The sequence below is a fragment of the Vanacampus margaritifer genome, chromosome 10, assembly GCF_051991255.1.
Source record: "Vanacampus margaritifer isolate UIUO_Vmar chromosome 10, RoL_Vmar_1.0, whole genome shotgun sequence".
Classification (NCBI taxonomy): domain Eukaryota; kingdom Metazoa; phylum Chordata; class Actinopteri; order Syngnathiformes; family Syngnathidae; genus Vanacampus; species Vanacampus margaritifer.
Genome location: NC_135441.1, coordinates 12,638,677 through 12,657,789, shown reverse-complemented (window position 1 = coordinate 12,657,789; position 19,113 = coordinate 12,638,677). Strand labels below are relative to the sequence as shown.

The 19,113-nt window shown below is 38.5% G+C and overlaps 1 protein-coding gene across 3 annotated transcripts in view; it reads left to right on the top strand.

Moving 5' to 3' along the window:
- The first annotated feature begins 203 nt into the window (after nucleotides 1-203).
- lingo2 (leucine rich repeat and Ig domain containing 2) overlaps nucleotides 204-19,113 on the top strand; it is a 214,816-nt gene continuing 195,906 nt past the window's right edge. For all 3 annotated transcript variants that reach the window (XM_077578795.1, XM_077578792.1, XM_077578794.1), the window contains exon 1: nucleotides 204-679. The gene's annotated coding sequence lies outside the window, so the exon portion shown is untranslated. The remainder of the gene's footprint in view (nucleotides 680-19,113) is intronic.

Below are 19,113 nucleotides of genomic sequence, written 5' to 3'. Positions count from 1 at the left end.
ATTGTTTTCTTAATTACTCATTTATGTGGTGCAATGTGATGCTAATTGACTTGAAGCATGCCTCGTGGTTGAGTGAATTCGTGAGAAAGTGCTAAAGTGAGAGGGAACGATGATGAAGATGGGGAGGAGCGAGTGAAGGAAAGGTGCAGGGAGGAGGAGGAGGAGGAGGCGTGTGGGAGGACGGAGAGAGAAAGTGAGAGTGGTCGAGAGGGAGAGAGAGTGAGTCTCCCAATTCCGCTGCTGTCTCAGCATCCATCCTGCCTGAGACGATGTTCCGGAGAGCAGGTGGCGCCGAGCGAAGGAGACGCGCAAGCGGCCAAAATCAATAGACGACGGGAGGACACACGACAGAGAGGAATAGTCTACCGACCCTTCCTCTTGTCTGGGCTTCAGCTGCTTGAAAGTTTCCACTCCTGCGCACCACCCCGTGCAGTTTCACCCCCCCTTATTTTATCCAAAGGGGTGCACCGCCCGACCGGAGCCGCGAAGAAGGCGACGAGGAGCGCTTGTGGAAATCTTGAAGTTCACCATCGAGGTGGAGGAATTATAGACGGACGCATTCCTCCCAATCCCGCCTTTCTTTTCACACGGATTACGTTAAGTACATTCGGATCGGATTCGGATTGAGTCAGGGTGAGAGAGACTTTCAGGAGGATTTTTTTTCTCCTGCTGTTGCGAGGTAAGCCGTGAACGCATCATTTGCGCAAAATTGCTATACACTGACATCCCAATGTCTGTTTAGCTCCCCACTCTTCCTTTTTTTTTGTGGGGGGGGGGGGGTGCGCTCCGCACTGTGACTTATCTGCATACTTGTGCACGCATAACTGTGCGCCAGTTTGCACCTGAGCGCGTGGAATTGCCATCCAACACCACCCCCTAACGAGATGCTGTGCATGTTAAAGCCCGCCGTCACAGAGGACTCATTGTGACTTACTTGCATGTCTCCAATTTCATCCTTCTGCTGTCGCTGCCCCCTTTTTTTTTTGTGGATGTTGTTTCGCCCTGTGAAAAAGTTAAACGCTTCATATGTCTGTTTCCATCAGCACCAGGCAGGCAGGTGAAGAAAAAAATCTGCTAAAATATTCATGTGCATCCTATCGCGGTGGGTGCACCCTTGTGAAATATTTAAAATGACTGAATACTAACCTACCTGGTGACAATTAAATGTCCCCTTTTGTGTGCGTAGGTGCACAAAAAAAGATACATAAGAAGTATTTCCCCTGTGTAGTGGATGATGAGAAGTTGATGACAAGCCGATAGGTGGCTCAAGTGACCACTGCAAAGCAGCCAGACTGCATAGATGCACTCAAATGTTCTATTAGTTGAATCCACATATCAGCCTGTATTTTAGTGGATGGCGAGTTTAGTGTAACTGGTGTCTGCGTGGGTGAGAAACTTGTCCCCCGAACCACTGCCTTTAATGTTTTTTTTTAGTGTTAAAGTGGGATTAAAAAGGGAAAAAAAATGTTTTTTTTGTATTTCATTACAGAGATAAGGCTCTAGTTTAAATTAGGTTTGCCCAAGCTATTAAGGGTGTGTAATCTCTGCGTAAAAGGGTGTTTTAATCAAGTGGTTTGTTTTTTATTTTTCATTTTTAGCCCAACACACATAGACAAAAGATGTCCATTTTTCCTGTCGATTTTTTTTCTGTAGGGTGTGTTTATGCAGCCACTGACTCACAGGATGGACAGACGGACGGATAGGTGGGGGTGTGGGCGTTATTCACCGCTGTTGACGGCAGCTTTCCACGCACAGGATAGAAGAGGATTTATTTTGTGGTTTACTAGTGTTAAATCCTGTTGTGTTGTTTCCTGGTGAAAGGTGGTTGTAGGTGTCCCTCGGGGTACGGTTTTACACCAGGGAAGTCCCAAATTGTGGGGAACCCCCATGGGGGCGTGAGATTAAAAAGTGTAATGGTGCTCTATAATCAGACCATGTGGGGTTTTGTGATATCACAGTCACTGTTAATTAAAGGATAAAGCCATAAGGTAGCCTACTTTGAACACTAACAATGAATGTTACTTGTGAGGTAAATTTGTCTGCATCCGGCACAAAATGTCTTGAATCTGCGTAAAGTACAATGACACATCAAGACCATCAAGGCTTTTTGTTGTAAGAATAGAATGGAATATCAAGGCCCTCAAGTAGGCATAGGCTGGTTTTAGAAATTCACGCTCAAACTTTCCGCCATTATTAAGAGCTGTTTTTGTTTGTTTGTTTTTGAGTCATTAGTGCAGGCAAAAATACACAACACCTCCCCTCTCATTAGCCAGCCAGACAATTTATCACAAAATTCATCTCTTTTGGGAATTTTTCAGAGTATGGTGGCCTTTAGAGGACGATTATATCAAATATGCTTACAAAAAGTGGCTACTATTGGAGGCAATACTTTTAATACAATATCACATTTATGACAGCGCCAGCCATCACTCTTCCATTAATCCAAAGTAACATTAATATATACAGTAATTTGAAATCAAAGTTTGCCTCCATCTGTGAGAGTTAGCATTAGCCTACTGTAGATTTGCTAGCAAGGTAGATAACAAGGTTAACTAGTATGACTAACGTCCCTTCTGTAGAAAAATGCTATTTACCCAAACACTTGGAAATAACATTTTAGAGCTGTACTTGCAAAACCAATATTTTTCCTCAACGTTATCATTCCGTCACAATCTGATACTAACCCATACATAGGGTGTCTTGAATTTGTTTAAGACACAATGACACCGCAATACCATTAAGGCATTTTGAAGTGAAATGTGTTTCTCAGTGTAAGACAGTTTGGTTATTCTTATATTCTGGCACGTGATGTCTAAAATCTCTACAGGGTACAATGAAATCTCAAGACCAAGACATTTTGAAGTGAAAAGTTGGTGCTCAAGTGTCAGAAATCCTGGTCTTGGTTTTGGTCTGGAACTGCACCCAGCATAGGGTGACTTGATTCTGTGCCAGGGATAATTTATATTCTTGATCAGAAATGAATCTCCAGGGGTGGAGGGGAGGTGCTGGCGTATATTCATGATCGGGATGAATATGCTGTGTTACAAAAAAATAAAAAATAAAAATAAATAAATGTAGACTGATACCGGATTGCGGACTGGTTGTTGGGAACTGCTGATTTTCGGGACATATCTCAATCGCATTCCTTTGTTTTTTTTTATGTTTTTAAATTTTTTATTTCTTAAGCAAATTTCCTAGTAGAGTTCGGAGATTTTTTTTTAAATATATATTTTTTAATCACATTAATTTTTTTTCCAGATTTGTATGAGCAATGTTTTTTTTGTTTTTTTTCCTTTGGAGAGGATGCGTCAACTGTCATGATTTTGATGGCGGAGAGGTTAAAGATCGTGAAATACTGTCCAACATTAATGCACCCCAAAAGACTACAATGTATCGCTTAAAACCCTTTCCATGTACATAAAAGGTCAAGTCCAAGTGTCAAGGGTAAAAAAGCAGAACCAGAAAGGTTTTGTTTTTTTTATCCTGAGTGACATTTTACAGCAGAGAAGTCTCTAGCTTTGTTGTTTTAATGAAATTTTAGATGAAAATGAATAAAAACATGAACATGTCCAACATTAAGAAGCTACACAAATACTTATACAGTACTTAAATACCCATTGGGAGCTATGCATCAACATAGATCAGTTGAATTAACGACCACTGCAATTTAACACAATTACAACCTGCCAAGTATTTGTGACTTTAAACTCATGTACGTGCTATTAATATATCAATAAATTCATTTTAGAGAGCAATGTCAAAAACAAGTCCTTCACTCAGAAGCACAACACTGTATTTTTAGCTCGTCCAAGGACATGGGGAGATGGGGAAAAAAAATCAATGATGACAGAGTCAAAGACTGGGTTTCAAATTCAAGTTTTTTTGTCTCTGCAAAGATCTTTGCCTACAGTTGGGACTGAGAATGTATCACATGAAACCTTGACAGGAGTCTTATAACGTATGATCTCAGCAAATGTAGCATCATTGCTTCCAATCATTCCGCCATATTTGAGGCTGTGATGTGTTTAATTGCAATTGGCTCCGTCAGGTCAGCTGGAACCGGATGCGGCAAAATTTGCACTCAGTCCCACCACTTTGGAATCCGCCCCCACGAGACCGCCGCAGCAATATGCTCCAGCAGATGTGTCGTTTATGAGGCGTGCTCGCTCACTCATCACGGGCTGTTCATTAGTATTAGACATATAGAAATACGCCAGTGTGGGTTTACTTATGTGCTGGATTTAGACAAATTAGAAATGATGAGATTTTGTCTTCATGAAAATGAGAAATTTCAGAGAAAGCGTAATGCAAGATCAAGCAACAATGGGGGTGCCAATGGACGGCACATTTGAATTTAGCGCTAATATCGAATCAGGTGACCATTTAACATGTAATATCTATTAACCCATCAAAATTGGGAAATCATTTGAAGTTAAAGTAGTAGACAGAGTTAGTGTAGATTACATTTTTGTTAGGTTCAGCTCTAAAGGAGAGGTATTAATTGTCAAATTTCCCAGCAGTCTTGAATGCAACACGGCCATCCACGGTCAAAGTGTTGTTCAAGTTTCTTTTCTTTTTTTCTTCTTTTTACCACATACAACCTATATATTATTTTATATTAATAATAATAATAATGATGATGATGATAATAATAATAATAGTAACGTTTTAATTATAAAAAATATATTTTTCTTTTCTATCTGACAGCTATATAACATTTTTAAATGATTACAATCTATTATTTTACAATTGATCTTTCTTTCCATAATTCTAACATGTAATTACACAGTTTCTTTAATTATACCATAAAATCTGTATGTTTAAAAAAAAAAAATAAGGATAAATTCTACACAATAAATATGAATTGTATCTTTTAAGTTCTAACATGAAATCTCTTTGAAGTTGTAGCACAATTTATATATTTTTATATTGTGTATAATTATCTATTTCTTTTTTTACAAATTGGCAGTCATTTTTTCAGTTTTTTCAGGAAACACAAAATATTGAACCATTTACATCATGAAGAGAAGATATTGGCAAAAAATTAATTTGGCAAAAAAAAAAGAAAAGACAAAAAGGGCAATTATTTTAAGAGGGTGACAAAATACAAACAAAACATATATCAAATGTATATACTTAGACTGTAACATAAAATCATTTTTTTTAAATTATAACATAAAAACTTTATGTACATTTTAATAATTAATTTTATTGATTATTCACCAAATCCATGTACTAAAAAATGGTAAAAGCCTTATGTATTTTTTTGTAATTCATGAAATAGTGAAAAGAAGACTCTGTGTTCCAACTAGGGATGTTCGATACCACTTATTTTCAGACCGATATCAGTGCGAGTATTGGGCTTTTGAATAGTCACCGATACCGATACCAAGTACCCATACCACTAGTACTTTTGATACATAATATGTTCCAAAAAAACAATGACAGATAATTTTAAAGAAAAAACTACATATGCCAATATATAATTTTCCTTAAAATTGCATGAAATGTATGGCAATATTCTGTTTTTCTAATTTCTAGTTCCTGATCATTAAATGGCCACAAGAGGGTGGCCGATACTGGTATTGTATAACGCATATCAGTACTCACCCATTTTCTAGTTTCTACAAAACATGTAATGTATTGACAGGAAAAAAAATAATTTACAGAAATGTATTTCTAAATTGACTCACAACAAACATTGCTCTATTTAGCATTAGCATGTTGTATTTCCTCTGAATTGTGCTGCATTGAACTAGATGAGACCTACATTGCACTGCCTCTATTGGTCATTAAGTATCCACCATGCATCCGCTGGACGTGTGCTGAGTACTACTGGCAGCAAGGTGCTCTAGGCGGGTGGGCTGGAGGGTCTGCCCTGAGGAGTGAAAAGGGCCACATGAGCCGAGACACGGGTCTGGCAGCCGGTGTCGCGTTGAAGCGCGACCTTCCTGGGCGGTTCTGGCGAGGGCGGCGAGAGCCGCGCCACCTTGGCATGAGTCTCCTTTGCGCAGGTGTGGATAAGAAGCATTAGTGGAGGTCGAGGGGGTGACGCTGCTGCTGCTAACAGAACAGGGGGGTCCAGGTGGGGAGTGAAAATAAAGAACCCCTCAGGTAGTTTAAAAGTAGACGCCTTCTACGGTGACTTTGACCTCCATTAAAACAAACAAGTGAATAATACAGAGTCAGCAGTCTGAACACAAATAATACTAAACTAACCTGATGAAACAGTGTTCAAATGGCCTGGGTTAGGGTTTCAAATTACATAAACTTTTAATACAAGGTTAGGGTTTCATTTTATGTTTTCAAGCCTGGGATAGTATTTCGAAGATGATTACTGTTTCAAATTTGGATTTCAAACCCGGGTTACGCTTTTGAAATACTGTTTTAAGTCAGGATTAGGGTTTTAAACAAGGGTGGTGGTTTCAAAGTAGCGATTCAAGACAGGGTGAAGGTTTTTAGTAAGATTACATGCCTTGGATAGGGTTTGAAATTAGGGCTCAAGATAGGGCTGGGGTTAGAAACAAAAGAGTTTCAAAATGGGTTTTCAAGACTGGGGTATGGTTTCAAATTAAATTTTCTGGTCATAGTTAGGATTTCACATATAAAATCAGGGTTCCAAGACTGGATTCAGTTTTCAAACCGGGGTAATATTTTAAGGTACCAACCCAAACCCTGGTTTGAGTTTCAAACCAGGGTTTGGGTTTCAAGGCTTGGTTAGGGCTCATAAATTGGGTTTCAAAGAAGAATTAAGAGTTTAAGATATGGTTTCACACAAGAGTTAGGGTTTCAAATTAGGTTTTAAGATAGATTCAGGGTTACAAATTATGGATTTAAAATTTCAAGAGAGATCTGGGTTTTCAAATTTTGGTTTCATTCAAGGTCCATGTTTTAAGTTAGTGTCTCAAGCCTGGTGTCAAACAATAGTTTGGGTTTCAATTTAGGGTTAACATTAAAAATTAGGATTTCAAGATAGGTTTAGGGTTTCAAACAATGGTTAGGGTCAGTTTTTTAAATTAGGATTTCAAGTTAAGATTACTATTTCAAAATAGAGTTTCACATCTGGGTTTGGGTGTCAAACAATGATTTGGATTTGAAGTTAGGGGTGACATTTAAAATTAGGTGATTTTTTTTTTGCCTTGAGTAGGGTGCCAAACAATGATCGGGTCAGCATCTCAAATGAGTTTTTCAAACCTGGATTTAGGGTTTCAAATTAGTATTTTGTTAGGATTAGGGTTTCAAGTTAGTAATTGAAATTAAAGGTTCAAATCAGGGTTGCATCTCAAATGAGTTTTTCAAACCTGGATTAGGGTTTCAAATTAGTATTTTGTTAGGATTAGGGTTTCAAGTTAGTAATTGAAATTAAAGGTTCAAATCAGGGTTTTGACTGCCTTTGTGCAGGTATACCCAATGAAAGGACCAACAGATTCACACAGAAGTTTGTTTTCAAGTACCAGAAAGAGAACAAGGACGCGAGCGAGTGTGTCGTAACGAACGTTCTTGTTGGCTGGCTGACTCATTGATCTTGCATCTGATTGACGTTTGGATCCGTGACTCGTCATCATGAGTCTGAGCTATCGCTGGAGCCCAACTGCATTCACTATCGATAAAGACGTGGTGCTGTCCTTGGTGTTCGACTGACTCATCATTGGATTTGATCACACTCGCAACTTCTGTCACCTTCGCCGCCACTCCGCTACGAGGGGATGTACTTGCTCAATTGATGAAGACAAGAAATGTGTCACAACTGCTCAAACATGGGTTAGGGTTTCAAACATGGGATGGGGTTTCTGAATCCAAGTTTAGTTAGGGTAATCATGACAAAAACAGATTACGGATTCAAGCAAGCAAGTGTTACAATTTCAAAGTAGAGTTTCAAATAAGGTTTTAAACCAGCAATAGGGTTTGAAATTAGAGTTTCAAAAAGGCTGGGCTTTGGATGGGTTAGGATTTTAACATGAGTTTTAAAGAACTGTTTCAAAGCATGGTAAGAATTTAAATTCAGGGTTTCAAAATAAGGTAATGCTTTAAAAAAATAAATAAAATCAGCCTTATTTTAGGGCTACTATCTAGATTAGGGTTTCAAGTGGGTTTGGATTGGGCTTTTAAAAGAAACCCCGACTGGAGTGACAAGTTTGCTCTGTATTATTTATCTGGTTGTAACTAACATAACTATGAGATTCATTTAAAAAAAAAAAATCAATTTAATATATTTTGTAGAAACTTTATTTGGACGTACGCCGCCATTTTTATTTACGTCCCAACACATTCAGTGCATAATGACGTTTGAATGGCGGCAGGCTCTATGCCAAGCAATGTGAAACACCTATCAAGAAAGCAAATTAAGTATCCGTGTCGTTCCTAAAGGGACGATCAAAACTCTTGAATGCGTCTGGTGAATGACGAGAGCACAGCGTGGGGGAGAGTGGGTCTCCCAACCGCATGTTTTTTCTTTAGGAACGCTACGAGGCTTAACATGCTTTCTTAATAGGCGTTTCACATTGCCGCCATTATACGTCATTATATAAATAAAAATGCCAACCAAATAAATAACTCGTCATGACAGTCGGGGTTACAGTTAAATTATGGTTGCAAACCTGGGATAGGGTTTGTAATGGCTCTCAAAGGAAGGTTTAGAATTTGAAAGCATGGTTTTCAGCTTAGAATAGGGTTACAATTTATGCTTTCAAGCCATGATTAATGTTTCAAATTAGGGCTTGGAAACTGGAATAGGTTTTAAAACCAGGGTTTGTGTTTCAAATAAAGGTTTCACGCTTGGGTTAGGGATTCACAGTGTGGTTTTCAGCCGAGCTAAGGGCCTTAATTTAGAGTTTCTCGCTAGAGTTATGCCTCAAGACAGTTTTAGGGTTTGAAAATTAATGTTTCAGGCATGGGTTAGGTTGTTATGGTTCCAAATGAGGGCCTTGAGCTTGGGTTAGGGTTTCAAACGAGGTTTCTAATGAAATCAAAATATGCATCCATAGTCAGTCACAACACACCATGACGCTCATTGACCTTCATCACGAGTAAACACGAGCCTGTGCTCTTGTCAACGCGTGTCGTCGTCACGCCTCCTGAATGCAAAATCAATGAGCTTTAATTAGCTCCTGTGTTAGCTCTTCAATTCCATACAGCACTACGAGCTTTTTTCTAGATGGATGAAAGAATTTGGAGAGGGTGGGGGTTAGCAGTCTGAGGACCACCTCGGGGGGAGGTCAACCTGTCCAGCTCCATCTTCTGCTTGAAGCCTGGAGGGGCTTTGTGTAGCTACTGTACAAAGATTAAATATAGTTTTGTGTGTGTCTGTGTGCGTAGCTCCTGGGAATATAAATTGTAGTTCACATACTGGACACCAAGACAATATTGCATTAGACGCATTTCAGGAAAATGGGACATTTTCAGCCTCAGACTAGGAATAATAGATTGTGTGGACTTAGTAAACATTGGCAAATTCCATAGACACACTTTAACAATTTAAGCAATACAGTTTTGCCTTGAGATATGAGTTTAAAGGCCTTGATACACCATACTGATGCCGGAAGTCGGGAAGTGTCGGTATGAGCTGTATGATTAATGTATAAAATCACCGTCCAGTAACGTTGTGGCATTTGATCACTCTGATTGGCTGGTAGCTAGCGAATCAATGCACGGGACAAAAAAGGAAATGACTTAAGTGAGTGATGGAAAGCCTTTACAATTTCATTCATTTGCACATTATCACCCTTCACATTTGGAAGTAATTATAATTTCTACCTGGACAGAAGATGGAGAAGATGAATATATCACTATGGTTCAAGAGGGACCGGCATTGTATTATATTAGTGTTAAAGTGTATGTTACTCAAGTGATGAAAGCCAAACTATGGCAAGACATGGAGACACGAGCTTTGCTGTAAATTGCACAATACTCTGTATATCGTGAGTGAATTGTGAAAAAGCGTTTTTTGTTGTTTACATTTCTATAACCTGACCCCGTAAAGAGCTTTCCAGTTGCCTTTTTCTCATAATAAGGAATAGTGACTACCGTTACTGATGGTCACACACAGAAGGTACTAAATAGTTGGCATCGGTGTCTGTTTATTTATTTATTTTTTCTGACGTGATGTGCCGATGGTCAGGTCGATGCCACAGGCAGTAGGCGTCGCATATGGCTGACATTGCACTAGTGTATAAAGGCCTTAATTTATTTCATGACTAAGCTTGAATCTCAAAACATCTTTTCCATTGAAATGAATGGAAATGCAATTAATCTGTTCCATTTAATCTTCAAATTAGGGTTTCAAGTTTAGGGTAAAGTTTCAAACACATTCTGGGTTTCAATTTAAGGTGTGAGGGTTTCAAGCTACGGCTTGGGTTTCAAGCTAGCGCTATAATTTGAAACAAGGATCAGATTTTCAAGTCAGGTTGAGTTTTTTTGCATTAAGGGTTTACACCTTTGGTAGGGGTTCAAACAATAATTAGGGTTTCAAGCCTTGAATAGAGTTTCAAGCTAAGGTATTTGGGGTTTTCAAGCCATGGTTTTGTTTTCAAACAAGGTTTTTAAGCAAGGTAAAGAGTTTCAGGGTAGATCTTAAAGCTTATTATAAGGGTTTATACTATTGTAAAATTAGGGTTTCAAGTTAAAATGGAAAAAAGAAGAAAATGCTGAATGGGAACAGTAGCACCATGTGCTGGACAAAAAATGTACAATTGAAAGCCAGTAAAGCATTTCACAATGTTGAAAGTTCACTTGATATTATTATTATTATTATTATGAATAAAGCATGCCTCCACATTTCTGAAGTGATGTTCCTTTAAAAACATTGGCGTGCTTTCACCAGCGTGACTTGAATCAGTGAAGTCGTGAGCAAAGCAGATGAAAGAGGACACAATTGAGTGACAACGTTGAATCAGCCCCGTTTGAACATGACTGACACAAGTGGAGCGTCGACATTCATTACACTAAATTCCCGTGTTGGTGTGTGTGCGTGCATGTGTGTGTTCATGTGTGTGTGTGTGTAAAGAATGATTGCAACGTTTGTTTAAAATTCATAAAAACAACAGGAATAGAAGGGATGAATAAACGGCTTTGTGCAAGTATAAAATGGAGTTTCCCCTTGAGGGACATTAAAGTCTTGCTGTTGTTCTGAAGTAGTTAGTGTTCAGTGTTTCCAGATGAAGTGAACACTCAGTCATACACATCTCCTCAATCTCCTCTTGGATAAAATCTGCTTCTTCCCTTGTTCTGCCTCCTTGTTGCACTGAAAATTAATTTGACCTGGAATGAATCAAACAGGCTAGTATTAGCTTGTCCTGCTGTTTGTATCTCAATTCTGCTTTATTTTTATTTCATTTCTCTTGTCCTGCTGTTTGTATCTCGGTTCTGCTTTATTTGTATTTCATTTCTCATTTTGAAGTGCCTGTCGTTAAAATTTGCCTTCCACTTTGCTTGCTCTCAATTATTGAAAAGAAAGTGCAACTGATTTAATACTTCAAAAGTCCACTCTAAAAATGGATTGGTTTGAAAAAATACTAATCTAGTAGGTTAAACTCATATTTTGGCTTGATTAACCAATAGATTGGTCAGACATTGACCATTCCGGGTGGTTACGGGCATAAAAAATTTATTGGTTAACCAAACAACCAATGAAATTGGTTACAATAGAAAGTAAGTCTTGATAGAGCACTTGGAAATATATTTATTGTATCAGTTTATTGTATTCTAAATATATGTATTAATTATATATAAATAAGTGATTAAAATATATAAATAATATAGTGTTTAAAAATGGAAATGTGTGTTTAGCTAGGTCACTTGGCGTGACCAGCTCAGTGGCCTAGTGGTAGAGTATCTCCCCTGAGACTGGGAGGCTGTGGGTTCAGTCCCTGGCCGGGTCAGAACAAAGACTATAAAAAGGGGATCCATTTGCCTCCCTGCTTGGCACTCAGCATTTGGGTTGGAATTGGGGGGTTAGATCCCCAAATGATTCCTTGAGCGTGGCCCCCACTGCCGCTCACTGCTCCCTCAGGGGATGGGTCAAATGCAAAGAATGAATTTCGCCCCCTTAGGTGGGAATCCCGCAGGTCACGGGATTTCTGAAAAAATGTCAGCCTCTAACACTGATTAACCAATATCTTGGTAATAATGACCAATTTGTATCGGTTTGCCTAATCACCAATATATATTGGTTGAAAACACCTACCATTCTAGAGTGGTTGTTTTAACCAAAGGATCTGTCGGACACATAACTACCTGTAAGATTGGTCAAATGTAACCTTTTTTAGTAAATGAAGTTAAAACTTTTAGCTTGCACTGCAGTGTGTATCTTCTGTTCTATTTAATTTTTCAGTTTCTCTGTTTTGATGTCTTAGGTAAACTTTGCCTTCAGCCTCACTTGCGCTCAAATTACTGGTTTTATGTCAGTTGAACTAGTTTGAACAATAGTTGCACATGCTAATGTTAGCTCACCTTGCCGCTTGTGCCTTCTCTCTGGACTCTGTGATATTGTATTCTGCAGACTTTGCTTGGCTGTAGCGTTCAGTTTTCTTGGCGCCCGTAGTCTCCTATGGAATGAAATCTGGCTCCTGACCATGACAATTTGAAGGTTTGAAGGTCCATCCTGTCGCAAGTGAGCTTTGCAAAGCACATTTTGTACAGTGAGGTCGAGGACTTGAGATAAAAGCCGCCATCCATCGCCTTCTGTCTCCCCCCTCGGTGGCCCTCGTTTCCTTTTTTTAACTGCGGCGACACCCTTCTGATCCTATTACCTTTTAGCGACTCGCTACTTTCAACTGTCGACAGGATAGGGAACAGGAAAAAAAAAAGAAGCACATAAATAATGTATTCCTCGGGTGTATCCGCCTCCGGATCAATGGCAACACAAAGACCATCTACAAAGGCGCTTGGCTCAAGGCCACATTTGATCACTTCCTCTGTATGCCGCCCCCTCGCCCCACCATGCTCTTCTCCGCCGCCGGCCCCGCTGAGACTCAATTATTTCCAAGTGATGGTAAGCTCTTGTTTGAAAGAGCGCAAAGCGAATATTTGAACTCAGCGAGGCGACTGGTAAGATCTTTGGTGACACGGAAACAGCAGATGGAATGAGGACGGGGGACGAGGAAACGGCACAATGGCAAGAATTGTTTGGGACGACAGAGGGGTGGCGGTGTTCCCATCGAACGGCGTCGGACATAAACGAGCAATTAAACAACACTTGAGTGTTTGAGAGCAGCTGACGGAGCAGCTCGTAGCATTTAAGCGAGTAGTGGAAACCTTAATGGATGCTCCTATACAGGAACTTAACAGATGTTTCTTCTCACATCAACTCAGTTGACCTTATTGTGTATGATACCATTCAAAACCACACGATTCTTTAATATAGCATTGGGCATTCCGTGACATTTTAAAGGACGTTGATTGTTGAATAAGGTTTGGGTGTAGCAGAGTACTGAAAGGGAAGTTGAACTTTCTTTTTTGAAAATTTATTTGAACTGATTTTATATGCAAACTCAATTGCCCCAGCCATCTTTTGTCAGATACTGTATTTAATCCAATGACAATTTTAAAGGCAATCTTCTGCAAGTATTGTCATTTCTAGTGACGTTGAACTGCTTTCAAATTTGAACTGTAGCTGAGCTGGTTTCATGGCCCAGATATGTTTGTTATTGTGTCAGATAGCATTCTGACATTGATCTCGACTAGTTTACAGCAAATCATCTGAAGATTGAGACTGATAAATTAGAGCTAGACCGATATCTATACATATATTTTTTTACAGGGCTGATTATTAGTTGGAGGCCGATAACTGATATTTGGAGCCAATATAAACGGCAAAACATTGGTATCAAAATGTTTTAGAAATATAATTAGTTAATAGTTAAAAAAAAAAAAGTTTAAGTTTATTGAAAAAATTTTAATATTTGCAAAAATATTGGAGTGTTTTAAAATTTTAACAAAAAGTTCAGGGACCTCCAAGAGTCATTAGCATGTCTTACAAAGTTAAATGAAAACTGCGACAAGTAAATAGCTCCCTATTGTTTCTACAGTAAATTTTTCAAAATTTCTAAATATTTGAAATGTTAAATATTTACTTATCTTAGTTTTAATTTCAAATAAAAACAGAAGGTGCAGAGCTCCCAGGGTCTCTTATAAAGTTAACTGAAAATTTAAATAAATAGTTCCCTGAAGTTAACACAGTTTTAAATTGATGTTATTGTCCATCTTCAAAAAAGTCTAATGATTAGTCAAAATGCTGAATATTGGCCCAGCCAATAATCAGTCAATCCCCTTGATAAAGTCCTGAAAATAATTTTTGAAATAGTTTCATATTTTAACTCGACTACCCTGGCCGTCTTGTGTCAGAAACAGGTCAAAGTCAACTTGGTTTTAACTCTTGCATAAAGATATAATCATTGACAATAGTAAAGGCAAATGATTTTTTATTTTTTAAATTTGACTTTATCTTGGAAAAATACAACTTCATTCTGATAGACATACAACTTTTCATCCAACAATGTATCCCTTGTCCGTGGATCAAAAAAGTTCCAGAACCCCTGGTGTAAACACCCGCTGTGACTAGTTAATGGTACCTTTACTCGCAGCTCTTGGTGGGTCAACAAATCAACAATACAGCATCTCTAATGTATTCGATCCTTACCGCCCCTCCCAACACAAACTGCCGATTTTCTGTCTTGCCGCTGTGGATGCGCTGGTGTTATTGAGTGTTTGAGCGAAGGGTGAGGCGCTCCGCTAAAATTAGATCAAAAGGTCGACACTCCGCGGGCATCAAACGGGCGGCGTGGTGTGGCGCTCTGGCGCTCTGGCGTGGTCGCTGGGCGCCTGCTGGGCCGACTCAGATGTTGCAGCACCGGTAATCAGTGGAGACAGCGTTTCATGTGCACTTCTAAAACTAGCATAGCGTTGCAAAAACTGCAGCTTAGTGGCAAGCCGGTCTTTGCTTTTTAAATTCCAAGCACATAGCAAATATCTTTCACGATATATTATAAATGTGGGGTTTAAATATGTATGTGTATGCAGCTCTATATATTATGCATTAACAAGTACATATTGTACAGAATAGGACATCACTCCCTGGCCTTTTTTTTTTTTTACATTATATTTTTGACTGTACGTCACAACGCATTAACTCCCAGCTGCTGCTTCCGCCACCGACGCTCGGTGGTATGAAAGCTGAAATGAAAAATAAACTCTTGGGTTTTAGTCCAAACAAGAGTGGCAGCTTTTGTTGTTGCTGCTGGCACGAAACAAATGTTGACTCACCACTGACATCATTGTTGGGTCCGGTGACGTACGTTGCAACTTATTGGCCGGTGCTTATTAAATCTATTCAAGGGCTACATGCACATCAATGAAAACTAGTGATAAAGCATTTTAAATTGTGCTTTGTTGTTTCCTTGTCGACTCTAGAAAACACACATATTTGGTCAGTTGAGGATTTAAAATAGCTACACAAAGAATTAAAAGTAGTTTGATAGTAGTAGTAGAATGAATAAATTAGCAAACTCGAAGCTAAGTTTTCAGACGGCTGTACTTGTCACAGAAAGTTGAGCGGCATAAAGGAGTTTCAAAGCCTTGTGCCGCAGCAGGAAGATTTTGGATTCAAGCCAGATGGTCGTCCAGACTCTGATTTGTAGAAGAAAGTATCAACAAACCTCAAAGTCCATTTTAAAAAAAACTATCCAGTTCAATTTCTTCAGATGGGAAAAAAAAGACAAAAAATATATATGGACATAGAGGGCCATCCTTTTCCCAAAAACGTGCGATTATTGGGCCTCACAGATAGATAGAATTACTCGCTTTATAGCGAAAGGGATGCAGACATACAACGCTGTTGAGAAGCCAGTGTTTTAAGAAATGCTGTAGACTTCTGATCGGCTCTACAAATTGCCAGAAAAACATACAGTACATTTCCCAAACAGCCAAGCCATACCATCCTTGTCCAACCAGGTACCAACCCCAAATCAAGTTCAGCTGATAAGCTTTTTTTTTTTTTTACATAATTTTTGCCAGAAAAAAAAATCTGAAAGGTTTGTGCTAATACTGCAAATTCAAACTGTTCATAATTCCTTTCATTTTACCTACAGTAAGGCCTCATTCTCAGCTGAGGGTCGTTACATGCCAAATCACCCAATGGGTTTAACCAAGCAGATTTGGATTTTAATGAAAAATGGTGTACTTCTTGATAATGATGGCATTGCACTAAATCTCAAATTTTAGGTCAATCAGAGGAGAGGTTTAAGAGCTACGGCCCGCCAAATTTTGACATTTCGTCAAAAAAAAGGACGTGGCCGCTTTCCTTTGAACTCTCATATCAATCGTCACAAAACGTATTGTTTTTTTTAACAAGGATTCCAAATCAGTTTTCAGTTTCTTTGGAGCAAAATAAGGAAAAATTATGTATTTCCACCTATTTTCTTTGTCTGATTACAAAAATGACTTTTTATGTTCATAAAAAAATAATAATAATAATTTTTTCCTGATAACAAAAATGAGTTTTAAGACAAACATCTCCAAATTAGGTGAGGGCTTAAAAATAATGGATACACTTGGTTTTCATTGCACAGTGATTTGGAGAAATTTGTTTACCAGCCAATCTACAGTATTTCTCGCTTTACTATAAAAAATAGTATCCGGTGTTATATCTTACCTCTATATTTTATTAATAAGGTGCATAATGCAGAAATACTTGTTTTACATGTCTTGATGTATTTGCTGCCAAGCTATTAAAACCAGTTTCACTGAAACCTCACCTTGGACCACATCATTTGTGCACAACGAGGACATCATTAAATTTGTGGTCTGATGAAATGAACTGTAGCTGCTTGCCGATAACCTTGCTAGCACTTTAACGAGCGAAGCTAAATTAAGGCAAGGCTTCACCTTGGTTCTAAATAGTGAGCTTTGCCACACATCATTTTGAAAGAAGAGTAATGAAGGCCACTCTTGTTATTATGCTTATCTCTGGTTCGTCAGCCCACTCATGCGCTGTCCACTCAGAGTTGGCGTGGCGTGGTAGGGAGCTGAGAGGTGATGCACGACCTCACCCATGTCGCACGGGTTGACGCATGCAGAATGAGCGTGACTCACATTCATACCTGCGGGCGGCTTTAACCTGCGTGTTTGCAGATTATTTTCCTTTTTTTTCTCTCAGGAAATCACAGTTTGTGAATAACATGGCTGGAAATCCACTGAGGCTTTTTACGGTAATCGCCATGTTTGTTGTGCATCTGTTTCGGAATTTTTAAAAAAAATATCTGTTCTTCGTCACCACGCAACCTGTTTCGACTTCCATGTTCTCTGATCTTGCCTTGCTGTGATAAGAGCATCATTGCATCTATCTTGTAGGCATTCTTGGCATTGTTAAATATAAACATACCAAGCGTTGTCTCTGCAGTCTGCACACATACATATGCAGCGTTATCTTTTCTTTGTGCTTGCTTCTGTAGTGACGATTTAAAGATCTCCCCCTATTTTAGGTTTTTAGAACAAAGAATACGAATGCTTGACGGCCTCCTTACCAATACACCAACAAGATCTGCTTTCTATAGAAGAGGCACATTGTACGTGCTATGATACGATCACTTTTTCCGCCAGTGTTTCAGCATAAACGGCACCTTGCACAGTAGAAATAAAAACAATAAATCAATTGGCAAAAAAAGTCCAATGCAAGCATGGGCACATGCCTACACAACAGCGTGCAACAAGATAAAATGATTTTAATAACTTTTCATATTAACCATCTTTACATAAAACACAAAAGTTTGAAAAATGATTGGATAAATTCCCTAGAAGTAGTTTGTTAAAATATGACCTTTTGAAAAGAACAACAATGGAAACAAATTCCAAAGTAAATAAAAAAAAATGGAAGCCTTCCTATAAGGTTTAGCATAAGTTTTTTTTTTTTTTGGAGCTCGTGGGGTGTTTACATATGCCTCACAATTTTCTGAGATCTAGGTAAAAAGTAGCCTACAACCGGCAATGCATTGTTAAGTAAGAATTTTGAAAGACAAATAATAATGGATGGAAAATTTGATCGATTTTGATGTTGGTGTTGTCGTCCCAAGTGTTGAACATGGTACAGCCCAAGTTTGTAGTCAATCAGGTTGACCGTCGAGGACAAGGAGGGCAATTATAACCCCTGTAAATGTGCAAAAATGGGCCAAAACTGGAAATTCGACTCGTAATAGCTCACACGTGTCTCCCAATTTTCGTAGCCCTATGTCAAACGTAACGGGAATAGGTCTCCATTAAATTTTTTTAGGGGGCACTAGAACCATTTTTTTGGTATTTGCCAACTTTAAAGTGTAACATTTTTCGCCATGCCTGATGTGTCTGTACAGTTTAGTGAGTTTTGTTTATGTTTATGGTCTCAAAAATTTTATTTTTTTGTGGAGAAGAAGAAGAATTAAAAGTATTATTACAGAAACAATAGGGACCTTGCAGCGGTCGCTGACAGGGCCATAAAAACTGTTGATGAAGATGTACACACTTGAAGGAGACAGGACTCCGAGTATTGAGCTATCGCTTGAGGTCACACACTGGGGATTTGAGGATTCCTGCTGGGCTTTTTTTCCCAGCATCCTATGCAGCCCAGAGATCAAGAATGCACTACTACTCGGGGAGCCACTTGCATTTTGCCTTTCAACTTTTATAGTTTATTTAGTTTTTTTTATTTATTTATTTATTTATTTTTGCTATAAAAAAATGAGATTTATGTATGTGAACAAACACCTTAAGCACTAGTTTTAGCACACGGTAATAATCCCATAGACATACAAGATCCATATGTGTAGCTGCTGTCAAAGGCAACTCATTTATTTCAGTCATTTCTTTCCTCATTTGATTTGGTCGAAAAGGGGGAATAAATAAAATCATTTTTTTTAATGTGAAATTGTTAAGTTATAATTTTTGGATAATCTATTTTGAGTTAAAACATTATTTGTACTTTACGTAGTTTTTAAGGGATATTTAATTTATGGCTGCACATATAGACAACAAGGAAGGAGTTTGCCCAGATGACATGCATTTCTGTTGAGAAGATTCATATACAATATTCCTTTTGAGTGAATGTGGCCAATGAGGTAAATGTTTTATTAATTGTTTCTTAGATTAGTG